Here is a 13,073-nt window from a genome sequence, read left to right as displayed (position 1 = left end):
TTGAATAATGTCTTGATTTCTTTCCATCATTCCTAAGGGATCTTTTCCCTGGGTGTTCGATTCCAGGTTGACAGGGAAAATCTTCAAACAGAAAAGAAATAATGAAAGAAGGAATCTTGGAGAATTGGGAAGGAATAAAGAAGAAGAGAAAGCAGAAATATGGGTACCTACAATGGACTATTCTCGTGAGTTTTGTAAGTTATATTCTATGATTAAAGATTTTGCAAGCAATTTAGCAAAAATTGTGCTAAAATGTGACTATAAAAGAATTTGCTAGTCAGTATAGAGGACCTAATAAATAAATTTTTAAAAATCACCTGAAAAGTAAAAATTCATCTCCAAAAAATATCTGGAGAGGTGCCAAGCCACATTAGCTGTTGAAATAAAGATATGGAGACTTATGATTAATAAAAAAATGCACTTTACAGAAAAGCATTCAAGTAATTGCAAAACTAAAAAAGAACATATAAACTTAAGATATTTATAAATACTTAAAGGTAAGTAAAAACATCTGTATACACAGAAAAATACATCAGGAAAAAATGTACTAAAGTATTTACAATGGTTATCTGTAGGTCTATTTCTTATAGATGAAATATATATAATTTGATATCTAAATATACTGTTAGGTGCTTAATATTTTGTAACTAGGAAAATTTAAGAGAAACACTTGATATCTAATAATCAACTGACCAAAATTCAACATATATTTATTGTTTCAGAAAAATGTTCACATCATTCAGAAAAAATATCACAACTCTTGACTTAACAGTTTATCTGTGTATGTGTGTGTGTTTCTGTCTTACACTTCCCTCACCCCAAAGTTTCACACAGTCTCATATATATTTCTCCTTAGCTCATTCAGGGGTTAGGCTTCCTCTCAGAAGGCATAGAGTTCAGGAAAAGAATGATGCCAGAGGGGTTGGAAATTCCAGAAAGTTCTGGCTGATGTGATGGAGCCCAAGTATCTACCTCATTCCCTCCCTCTTTAAAAGCCTCCTAGTCTGAGACTTTAAAAGCAACAATTCTGGCTCTGACTACTAGAGAACATCTACCTACATTGAATACTTTTTTTAAAGGGAAATGCATGACATTTTCCTTTCTTCCCTCATTCTAGTGACCACCAAACTCTGTTTGCAATTTCCTTTATATTTTTAGGTCTGTTTTGCTGGCCTTTCTGGATGGGCTGGAGTCATTTCCTAACAAGTGGCTATATTCTATCCTATTTCTTTACCCTAATTTAGGAAAAATCCAAATATTGCAAAAAGAATTTATTAAAACTCTGCAGGGTGGGGTCATTACCATTCCATATAACTCATTTCTAGTCTCTTTTTTTCCCTGTAGCATCTGAATGACCTCATACAATTTACTGAACCTCAGTAAACATTAGCAACCACAGAGAGAACAAGGACCTGATGATTTAGTGTCATTTCATGAGGAATACATGAAGGAAGAAAATGAAATGCTGCTCAGATTCTGGCCTGCAGTAGGCATTTGGAGTTCCCTGGATTTATAGCTACAAGTACTTTGGACTCCAGCTTCTTCACTCAAGTTGGCCTCCTCTGCAGGGATAGTTTAGTTGGGAAAAGAGTTTCCTGGGTGTTAGGCTGGTAGCAAACTCAGGGGGCAGTAATTACAGGAAGTTAAGTCTCCTCTGGCCCCCAGGGCTCTCCTCTCTATGCCCTTGGGGAGGGGACTTCCTGTTAGGACGCCATCTTGTTTGTGTGGTCCTGACAGAGTTGTTTGGGGCTAGCACTCTCCTTCCTCAGCAGCCCGCCTTGATATTTTTCAAACCTCCCGCTCCAGGCCCCAAGGATTCTCTTCAGGAGCAGCCTATGAGGACGGTGGAGACAGGTCACTGCCTTCAGGCCACCCCGTGGGTGGGTTGGTCAGTATGAGACCTTGTTTTCTCTGCAGCTCTGTGGATAGAATGTGCCCAAGGTGAGGACTTAGGTCCAATGTTGGGACTGAGGGTGAAGGTGGGAGAGATTAGGCAGAAGAGGCAGGTGTGTGTCATATATCCCCTGATGGGGTCCTCACTCAACTCTTTCTTCATCACAGCTTTTGTCCTTGGACCTGAGCAACAAGAAACCCTACCAGCTGGTTGGCCTGCCCAACACTATGGAGCATGCTTCCCACATCAAGAACTTGAACCTCCCCAACACTGAGGTGAGGGGTGGTACCCAGAGCCTTCTCTGAAGGGAAGGTGGAGGGCTTGTGGGGTTGGGACAGAGGAAGGACCATCCTGGCTGTCTTTCTCTTGTCCCTGTGGTTCTTCCCATAATTACAGTTGAAGTCTGCATGGGAGATGGACAAGGTCCAGCGGCCGGAACCAGATGAGATGTGTGCAGACATAAACACCCTGTGCACCACCTTCCCGGATAAGTCAACCAGCATAAGGTCAGAGGTCCCCTCTGTTGGCCCCTGGGAGTCTGAGTTACTTGTGACAGTGGCTGTTTGCAAGAGGCACCTGACCTGGTTCTCTGGGAGGACCACAGGCCCTATGCTGGCCTCTGTCAGAGGTGACAGAGGTTCAACCAGATCCCACTGAGGCCCCACGTCAACATGTGTGTATTTTCCATTCCTACCTCAGGTGCCTGGGCCATTCCAGGGCAGGTGAAGGAGGGGGCTGCAGCAGGAGAGATTTCTTTCCTCTTTCTTCTGTCTTCTTCCCTCACCCACCCCCACCACCATGGGAGAGCTTCTTCCCCTTCTCTTTGCTTAGCTTTCTGTCTCAGCCTTGTCTCTATGCCCCTGCGTCTCTCTCATCTCTTCCCCTCCCTTCCCTCCCTTTCTGTCTTCATCCCCTCCATTTCCCTCCCTGCCTCCTGAGCCCTGGCTCACTCAGCTCCCTGCCCAAGCATCCTGGGCCATCCCTGGGGGCATCCTGGTCCTGGCGGAATCCTGGACCCCCAGTGAGGTGGCCGAGCCCCGGGCTCCCACCCCCTTCCCTCTTCTCTCCACAGCCTTCAGTGGGGACCTGGAGGGAGGAAGGGGGGAAGGAAGGCCTGGAGCATGGGTTTGAAATGTTGCTTCTTGTGGCCCTGGAGAAGGGAGTCAGGGCAGTCTCGGGGGGGAGCCCCCCAGGAGGAAGAAGAGGAAGGAGAGGGAGACAGAAAGGGAGGCAGGGAACACTCTCCCTATGGGTGAACCCATGTGGGGAGGTGCCCACAGCCCTGGAAGGCTGGGACACTGAAGTGTGGGTGGGGCATACTGGACTGTGTCTGGTATAAATGTACTTGCTCCCATGAGGAAGGTCACCTCTGCAGTTTCACAGACTTTTCTCTTTGATTTGTATATGTTGAACCATTCTTGTGGCCATGGAATGAATTCAACTTAATCATGGTATATTATCTTTTTATATACTGTTGGATTCAGTTTTCTAATATTTTGTTGAGGATTTTTGCATCTATGTTCATCAAAGATATTGGCTTGTAATGCTTTTTTGGTAATGTCTTTGTCTGGTTTTGGTGGAGGATGGCTTCATAAAATGAACTGGGATTGGTCCCTCCTCTTCAATCTCTTGGAAGAGTTTGAGAAGTATAGGTATAAGATTGTCTGTGTATATTTGGTAGAATTTGCCAGTGAAGCAGTCTGGTACTGTACTTTCATTTGCATGAAGGTTTTTTTTCCCTCTAATTACAGATTCTATTTCACTTTTGGTGACTGGTCTATTCAAATTGTGTTTCTTCTTGGAGTTCTCACTGCTGTGTAGTGAGTTAAGGATCTCATGTTGTCATCACAGAGGCTTGGGTCACTGCTATGGCACAGGTTCAATCCCTGGCCCAGGAACTTCCACATGTAGTAGGTACGGCCAAAAAAATCTGTTTCTTCTTGACTCAATTTTGGCAGACTGTGTGTTTCTAGAAAATTGTCCATTTCCTCTGCTTGTCTAATTTGTTGGCATATAACTGTTCAGAGTATTCTTTTTTTTTGGCATTTCTGTGATATTGGTTGTTTCTTCTATTTCTTTTTTTCTCTTTCTTTTTTTTTTTTTTTTTTTTTTTAGGGCCGCTCCTGTGGCATATGGAGATTCCCAGCCTGGGGGGCTAATCAGAGTATTGCTGGTCTATGCCACAGCCACAGCAATGCCAGATTGGAGCTGTGTCTGCGACCTACACCAAAGCCCACAGCAACACCAGATCTTTAACCCACTGAATGAGGCCAGGGATTGAACCCACAACCTCATGTTTCCTAGTTGGATTCATTTCTGCTGTGCCACGACAGGAACTCCTCATTTCTTATTTTGATTATTAAGTCCTCTCTCTTTTTTTCTTGGTGAGCTTGGCTAGAGGTTTGTCAATTTTGTTTATCATCTTTTCAAAAAACTAGCTCTTGGCTTTATCGATCTTTTGTCTTTTTATTTCTGTTTCCTTTATTTCCTGTCTGATCTTTACTATTTCCTTTCTTTTGATGACTTTGGGTTTTTTTTCTTATTCATTTTATAATTCTTTTAGGTAGTAGATTAGGTTGTTTATTTGGGACTTTCCTTGTTTCTTCAAGAAGGCCAAATTGCTATGAAATGCTTTTGATGGATCCCGTAGATACTGTAAGGTTGTGTTTTCATTGTCATTTGTTTTGAAGTATTTTCTGATTTCTTCTTTGATTTCATCACTGACCCATTGTTTTTTTAGTAGACGTTATTTAGTCTCCACCTGTTTGTTCTTTTCCTATTTTTCTTTCTGTGACTGATTCCTAGTTCCATACCATTGTGATCAGAAAAGATGCTTGAAGTAATTTCTATCCTCTTAAATATGTCGAGGCTTGTTTTGTGACTTAGTATGCAGTCTATTCTAGACAATGTTCCATGTATGCTTGAAAAGAATGTATATTCTGTCTATTTTTGGGGTGTAGTGTCCTATACACATAAATTAAATCCAGGTAGTCTATTGCGTTATTTAGTACCTTACTGATTTTCTCCCTGGAAGATCTATACATTGATTTTCTGTCTGGAAGATATATTCATTGAGGATGTCAGTGGAGTGTTAAAGTCTCGTACTATTATTAGTCCTATTAATTTCTCCCTTTATATCTGTTAGCATTTGTTTTATATATTTAGGTGTCCCTATATTGGATACATATATGTTAATGAGTATAATATCCTCTTATTTATTGACCCTTTTATCATCATATAACATCCTTATTCATCTTTTTCATTTTGTTTTAATGTCTATTTTGTCTTATATGAGCATTGCTAACCTTGCTTTCTTTTTTCCATTTGCATGAAATATTTTTTCCATCCTCTCACTTTCAATCTATCTGTGTCTTTTGCCCTGAAATGAGTCTCATAGGCAGCATATTATAGGTTCTTGTCTTTTTATCCAATCTGCCACTCTGTATCTTTTGATGGGAGTATTTAGTCCACTGATATTTAAAGTGATTATTGATAGGATGTGTTTATTGACATTTTAAATTTTGTTTTCTGATTGACTTTGTAGTTCTCTTAGTCTTTTACTTTTTCACTTTTGCCATTTTTTAAATTTCTTTCTTGATTTCCTCATTGACCCATTGGTTTTTTAGTACCATGTTGTTTAGTCTCCATGTAGTAGGTTTTTTCTCATTTCTTTTCCTGTTGATTTCTAGTTTCATGCCATTGTGGTCAGAGAAGATATGCCATTTTAATTATATGTCTTGGTGTCAGTTGATTTCTAGTTTCATGCCATAGTGGTCAGAGAAGATATGCCATTTTAATTATATGTTTTGGTGTCAGTGTGGGCTCATAATTTCTTCAGATACATTTTCTATCCCCTTTTCTCTCTCATATACGTGGTACCCCATTGTGCATAGATTGGCAAGCTTAATATTATCCCATAGATCTTGTATGTTATTTTCATTTTTTTAAATTTGTCTTTCTGTCCGCTGTTCTGATTGGGTGATTTCCACTATTCTATCTTTTGTTATTTATTGCGTTTAGTTGTTTGTTTTTTCTTTCATCTGAAGCAAATGAGGTCTGTGTGGTCACTGTGAACATATGCACCACCTGTGCAGGCATCCGTGATTCTGCCCAGAAGCAGCCAAAGATTGCATCCCTTATTCCATTGTGTTCATCCTAGACCTAGCACTGGGCTGTGGTGTGAAGTGGTCTGCTTCTGGGGGACAGGGTGCTGTGGCTGCAGGAATTGAGGTGGTCATGCTGCTGTCTGGGACCTGGGCTGCTTCTGTGGTAGACCTCTCTCCCAGGACCTGCCAGTCCCAGATCCAGCTCCAAGCTGTGGTAAGGAGTGAGTAGGGCCAAAGCACTGTGGCTGGGAAATGAACAAGTGCACACTCCTGCCCAGGGCCTGCCCATCTGAGACTCAGTACCCAGCTATTCTGTGTTTCTGTAGTGCCACCTGGTGCACGTGCTGACAAAGTGCACCATGGGAGGAACTGCCCCCACCCTATGCACGCTGACAATGGGCTCTGCAGAAGGACCTGCCCCTGCTATGTTTGGCCTGACAGTAGGCTCCCCAGTTCAGCACGGACAACAGCCCAGGCCTTCTGGGCTATGTCCACACAGCTAGATCAAGTCCTCTCCCTAGACCTGTCTACCTGAGATTCAGTGCTCAGCTACTGTGTGTATTCGTAGCCCTACCTAGTGTGTACTTTGAATTGGGAAGTGCAGTGAGGCAGCAACTACCACTGCCAGTCTCCCTATGCCCTGATTGTTAGCAAGCCAGCATGCATACACTCCTCGAGTAGAATCTAGGCTTCTCCAGCCCCTCCCTCTGTCTCAGCACATTTTTCAGCAGGCCAAGGGGCTCCCTAGGACAAGGGTCTGCCTGTGTTCACCTTTTCTCCTTTACAGATCCTTCCCAGAGATTCCAATCCCACCTTGATGCCTTTACAAGGGCATTCCTGATGTCCTTCCCAGTTATGCGGAAATCTTTCTTGCAGCTTTGGTTGTATAGGAGATCTGCCAGTTTCCAGTTGGTTTTCTGTGAGAATTGTTCCATATTTAGACGTATTTTTTATGTGTTTGTGGAGGGAGGGGAACACATCTTCCTGCTCTACTCCATTGCCTTGATCCCTCTCTCTATTTGAGAGACTTTTAATTGCTGGTTTGTATAAAAGTATCCCATATAAAAACAGAGACACTAGACTAAGTTCAAATTTAAGAATCCAGTTTTAGTAATGATTACAAGTACGTGTCAGTTTTTAGAGAGCACAGGGCATGCCATATTTTTCTAGATATTTTGAAAAAAAATTGCAGTGCATCTTGTACATTTTAGATTATAATTGGATCCAAACAGGCTACATGAATTAGATAATTAAGAAATCATCTGTTATTGTTATGGAAATACAAAGTTCACTGGTATCATTTAGTCCTCAAAGCCTAATTTTATTCTAAAGAAAACTGACGAAAGTCACTCATTTATATCATATGTGAACATATCCACCAGCCATAGACTGAAGCGTCATGTTGTTACAAGAAAACACTGTGGCTGCTTATGTAAAAACTGAACTCAGGAGTTCCCATTGTGGTTCAGCAGAAACAAATCTGACTAGCATCCATGAGGACGCAGGTTTGATTCCTGGCCTCACTCAGAGGTTAAGGATCCAGTGTTGCTGTGAGCTGTGGTGTAGGTTGCAGATGAGGCTCTGATCTGGCATTGCTGTGGCTGTGGCATAGGCCGGCAGCTATGGCTCTGATTTGACCCCTAGCCCGAGAACCTCCATGTGCAACAGGTGTGGCCATAAAAAGACAGGACAAAAACAAAAACACAATAAATCCCCACCATATATTTTTAAAAAAAACTGATCTCATATTTTTAAATATGATAGAATTATTTTGGGGGTGGCAAAAAATAATTACATTGAATGGATAATAAAAGCCAAGCTGGGGCCACTTAAATTTTCCCCCTCTAATAATTTAAAAAGCCTTGACCCACACTTTTTATTTATTTATTTATTTATTTATTTATTTATTTATTTAGTCTTTTTAGGGCTACACTGGTAGCATAGGGACATTCCCAGGCTAGGGGTCGAATCGGAGCTGTAGCTGCCAGCCTACACCACAGCCACAGCAATGCCAGCCTATGCCACAGCCACAGCAATGCGGGATTTGAGCTATGTCTGCAACCTACACCATAGCTCGTGGCAACACCAGATCCTTAACCCACTGAGCAAGTCCAGCGATCAAGCCCACATCCTTGTGGTTACTAGTCAGGTTCGTTGCTGCTGAGCCATGATGGAACTCCCACACTTACTTATTTTTAATGGTCTTCATGTGAATGAGATTTTCAAACTGTATGAGAGAATCATACCATCACAAATGGTACCGCTTTTGAGCAAAATCCTGTAAGGAATCCCTGCCTTTTCACACCTTTTCATCCTTTCATCTCAAAGAAGTTTTCACTGTGGATGTAATTTTCTATTTCCATGCTGTGGCTGTGGTAGTCCCCAAGAATGAGCGCATCGCCTAGAGCTGTTAAATTTTACATTGTATTGAGAGAGGGGAGCATATCGAGTCCTTTGACAGGAGCACTATCTACAGTTGGTTCTCTTCTTTCCCATTGCTTGACAGTGATAGTAAAGTTATATTTAGTTAATGAATTTCTTAAAGGAACAAAGAAAAACATGTTTTGATTACAATTTCTATAAAGGGACAGCCATATTTGATAAATTCTCTTGGGTAATATTCTCAGATTAAGTTTTACTTTTTGAAAGTAAATTCACATAGGATCTCTACTTCAGTTGTACATATTTGTACTTGAACCAAAAAGCATTTGAGTATTTGTGTTTAATTTACCAGTATCACAACTGTCTCTTATTCCGCTTTCCCATTTCTCTGCGTTAAGTAAAGCCACTAGCACTGACCTCCAAAATGTCCACCACAGAACAGAAAAATAAAAGAAGTAAAAGTTGTTCCCAGTAAATCTTTCCAAATAAAATTCAGTAGGAATGGCTTATCAACCTGTCTAACCTAAGTAGACACAACCCCTGATAAATACAGTGCCTAAACTGCCCAGCACATATAGGCTGTGTTCATATAGGGTTTTTTTAATAGGATTAGCCTTGCTTCCCTAATATATATTAGAAAGAGCTAACATGTATAACCAAATGTATTTTTAATTCTAAAAAAACTCCTGATAGACATCTCAGAGAAAGAATAAATGATATGACTGGCATATCTGACAGAAAGCTATCTGACTCTTCCCAAGAAAAGTTATAATTAGAACTCCAAGGTTTATTTTCTGGTGAAAGAAGTAGACCTCAATCACCATTAGTGGATTTATCCATCTGTAGGTAATTTCAGAAAATAAAGTTTGGGCAGACATCAAGTCTTGATATCAGATTCCATTCTATGATTGTATATAGATGTTTTCTAAATCCATCTTGAAGTTTTGTAATAGGCTGTATATAAATATGTGGCTCCACTTTCATACCCTGAATTGACACATGTCCCATAAATAATTTTCCAAAGTTAGTTATCTAAGGAACACTGATTTGCCCAAATAAATACAGTCACTCAAAAAAATCATGACTTCCTTCAACAGGCTTAGAACTATAAACACACAGACCATTGTTCTTAGTAGTATACTCAAATTTAGCTATGGTGCAAAGTTTGGTCTGTTGTATTTTCTTCAGGCTATTTATGTGGCCATGCCATGTTAAGAGTCCTAGCAAAATAATCCCACTACTTGTATAGCACTAATTTTGCCTAAGCCAGCAAACCAGAAAGACTACATCAGATTTATTTTGGATATACTGACAAATCTTCAGTTTCCACTCAAATTAGAAAAAGAAGTGTCTATAAAGCTGCAATTAAAAATGTATTGTTGGAGTTCCCATTGTGGCTCAGTGGAAATGAACCCATCTAGTATCCATGAGGATGCAGATTTGATCCCTACCCTCACTCAGTGGGTTAAGGATCTGGTGTTGCCGTGAGCTGTGGCATAGGCCAGCAGCTGCAGCTCAGATTCAACCCCTAGCCTGGGAACCTCCATATGCCACAGGTGCAGCCCTAAAAAGACAAAAAAAAAAAGTTCTGTATAACTCTCCTTCCCCTTTCTCTGTCCTTTCTAGGAAAATGCAAACAAAAATGTAAGTACAGTAACATCTAATTCAGAGTCCACACATTTTTAACTTTTGGAATTCCATCAAGAGCCAGGCATGGTGTTTAAAGTCTGCAATATTTCTCTTTATAGTGTTTAAACATAAAAGAAGGAAATGGGAGCTGCCATTGTGGCTTAGTGGTAATGAACCTGACTAGTATCCATGAGGACTTGGGTTTGATCCCTGGCCCCGCAGAGTGGATTAAGGATCCAGCGTTGCCATGAGCTGTGGTGTAGGTCACAGATGCGGCTTGATCTGGTGTTGCTGTGGCTGTGGTGTAGGCCGGCAACTACAGCTCCGATTTGACCCCTAGCCTGGGAAACTCCATATGCTTCGGGTGTGGCCCTAAAAAGAGAAAAAAAAAAGTAAAAGAAGGAAATGTTTTCACCTAGCATCTAGCATTTTATACCACTTTTTATGTATACAAATATTTCACATATTAAGCATAAGTTTATATTTATACATTAAAATTAATCTGAGGGGAGTCCTGTTGTGGCTCAGTGGGTTAAGAACCCAACTAGTATCCATGAGGATGTGGGTTTGATCCCTGGCCTTGCTCAGTGGGTTAAAGATCCGGCATTGCCACAAGCTGCAAAGTAGGTCACAGATGCAGCTCTAATCTGGCATTGTTGAGACTGTAGCCGTCAGCTGTAGCTCCCATTCAACCCCTGGCCTGGGAACTTCCATATGCCACAAGTGCAGCCCAAAAAGCAAAAAAAAAAAACAAAAACAAAAACAAAAAACAAACAAAACAAAACAAAACAAAAAATTAATCCGAGGGCTTTAATTAGCTTTAACTTTGATTAGTTCTAATTATTGGAATTATTTAAATGGCATTTCAAAGTAGTTCCCATTGTGGCACAGTAGTTAACGAATCCGACTAGGAACCATGAGGTTGCAGGTTCAATCCCTGGCCTTGCTCAGTGGGTTAAGGATCTGGCGTTGCTGTGAGCTGTGGTGTGGGTCGCAGATGTGGCTTGGATCCCGCGTTGCTGTGGCTCTGGCATAGGCCGGTGGCTACAGCTCCGATTAGACCCCTAGCCTGGGAACCTCCATATGCCATGGGAGTGGCTCAAGAAAAGACAAAAAATAAATAAATAAATTGGATTTCAAAGAGATCCCCCATGATCTAAACTTTTAAGTAACTAAAGATGAGGAAGACGGAATTAATTTTCTTTGAAGAAATTTGTGGGTGATCAAAACACAGATTATGGAGCCAGGGTGCCTGGGGGTAGACCCTGACTTGCCACCTATAAGTTCAGTGACTTCTTAGGCAAGTGACTTAACATACCCGTGCTTCAACTTCCTCATCTGTGGAAAGTGGAATAATAATAATAGTACTTAATTCATAGACTTGCCATTATTAACTGAGTTAAAATTTTAAAGTGCTTGATACATAGTAATCATTATATACACTTTTTTAAAATTAAGAGCTAAAACTCGCTTATTGGGTTTGCTTTAATTTCTCTTAGACTTGCATGAAATTAAGTCAACAATGCTTACCTGTACCCACGGCTTAGGTTTTTGAAGTAGTCTCTACAATATGGCAATTATGATGGCATTGGAGAGTACCTAGTTCATTGCTATCTATTAATTTATGTATTATATATCATGTATTATTAGGAAAAAACAAAATTAGCACATTAGCACATTAAAGAATGGATCAGGGCAGGTGAAGTCCAAGCTAACGTGCTGAGGAAGATCAACCAGAGGCACCACCATCAATGGGGAGGTGGGCAATCTCAGATCTCAGATCTCCAGGTCTCATGAAGAGAATGGTCTCCTAGAACATGCAGCCTGGAGAACCTTACTGTTACTGTTTCCTATTCTCAGGAAGCTGATCCAGATTGTGAGCCTTTTGGGTTCCTAAAACTGTGGTCACATGGATGCTGTTATCAAGTGGACACTACAGTTACGTGGCATGCCCAGATCTACTGGTCATATCATCACCATAAGCTCTTAAATCCTGAGCTCATGTTATCTTTCTGGACCTATAGCCACTTATGACCATGGGGTAGATCCCGCTCATCAAGTCACTACCGCATCATGGACTCCTAAGCCCTACCGATCATATGGACTCGTTCTGTCAAGTGGCTCTCTTACTGGCATGCGGAAACCTCAGCCCTTCATATTACAAAGGTTACTTGTCTCTGAGAGTCATATGGTCAGTATCAGGGCTCAGTCATAACTATCTCATAAAAACATTGGCTACCAAAATCTTCAGGTCCCGGCATCAACAGTGACACGGACATCTACCATTACGTGGCAAGCAAAGATGAATATTTCTGCTATCCAATTGCTGTTGGCCGTGTATATTCTACGGTCATGTGACACGCTTAGGTCTCTCGAGGCTTAACGCTCTCACATGAGGATTGAGGGCTCCTGAACCCTGAGGTCACTCCGATCTTTCTAATACGCAGTCCCCACCAGACAACCCCCTGGAAGTCAGGTAGGTCCTCACAACCTAGCATTATGTGGGTCCCAAAGTCACGTGACCCCCCCCTATGATCGCGATAGCTAGTGCGCCCTTTGAGCGCGTGTGGAGAGCCTCCTGAACCATAGCTCGGTACTTCGGCTTAGCCTTCTGAGGAGTTCGACCGATAGGTGAGGAAGACCGTTTTAGAACTAAGGTCCTTGTCCTGGCTCAGGGGGAACTTTGATTAGATTCTGGCTCAGATCCCAGCCCTTTCACCAACTTTTGTATCTTGCCACGGTGGGTGGTATTCAGGTGGAAAGGGTGCCCACTGGTACTAGTTTACTCAGAGAATTGGCGGTACTAGTTTACTCAGAGAATTGGCAGGACTGGGAGGCGGCAGGGGGCAGGGGGCGGGCGGCAAGGGGCAGAGGGGGCAGACGGCAGGGGGCAGACGGAGGGCGGCAGGGGGCAGGCGGCAGGCGGCGGGCAGAGGCGGCGGCGGGCGGCGGGTGGCGGGCGGCAGGCGGCAGGTAGCGAGCGGCGGGTGTGAGTGAATTTCTCTCAGCAATCAGGCTCGGAAGTCTGGGTGGACTCTGCAACTTGTCCTTTCCTTTCCCTG

The 13,073-nt window shown here is 42.1% G+C and overlaps 1 protein-coding gene across 3 annotated transcripts in view; it reads left to right on the top strand.

The window, feature by feature from the left end:
- Positions 1-1,722: 1,722 nt before the first annotated feature.
- The window catches only part of LOC100153087 (nuclear RNA export factor 2), a 34,665-nt gene continuing 23,314 nt past the window's right edge, over positions 1,723-13,073 (top strand). The window contains exons 1-4 of one of the 3 annotated variants that reach the window (XM_085007380.1): positions 1,723-1,941; positions 2,062-2,169; positions 2,291-2,400; positions 11,872-12,487. The gene's annotated coding sequence lies outside the window, so the exon portion shown is untranslated. Of the gene's footprint in view, positions 1,942-2,061; positions 2,170-2,290; positions 2,401-11,871; positions 12,488-12,513; positions 12,643-13,073 lie in introns of those variants that run through there. The other 2 variants (XM_085007379.1, XM_085007381.1) reach the window with 2 other exon arrangements.

Source organism: Sus scrofa, chromosome X (assembly GCF_054392235.1).
Source record: "Sus scrofa isolate SSC_HxYL_T2T_F1_AM1 chromosome X, Sscrofa_HxYL_maternal_Yorkshire_Landrace_v2.0, whole genome shotgun sequence".
In the NCBI taxonomy this organism is placed as follows: domain Eukaryota; kingdom Metazoa; phylum Chordata; class Mammalia; order Artiodactyla; family Suidae; genus Sus; species Sus scrofa.
This window is presented reverse-complemented; position numbering and strand designations above follow the sequence as displayed.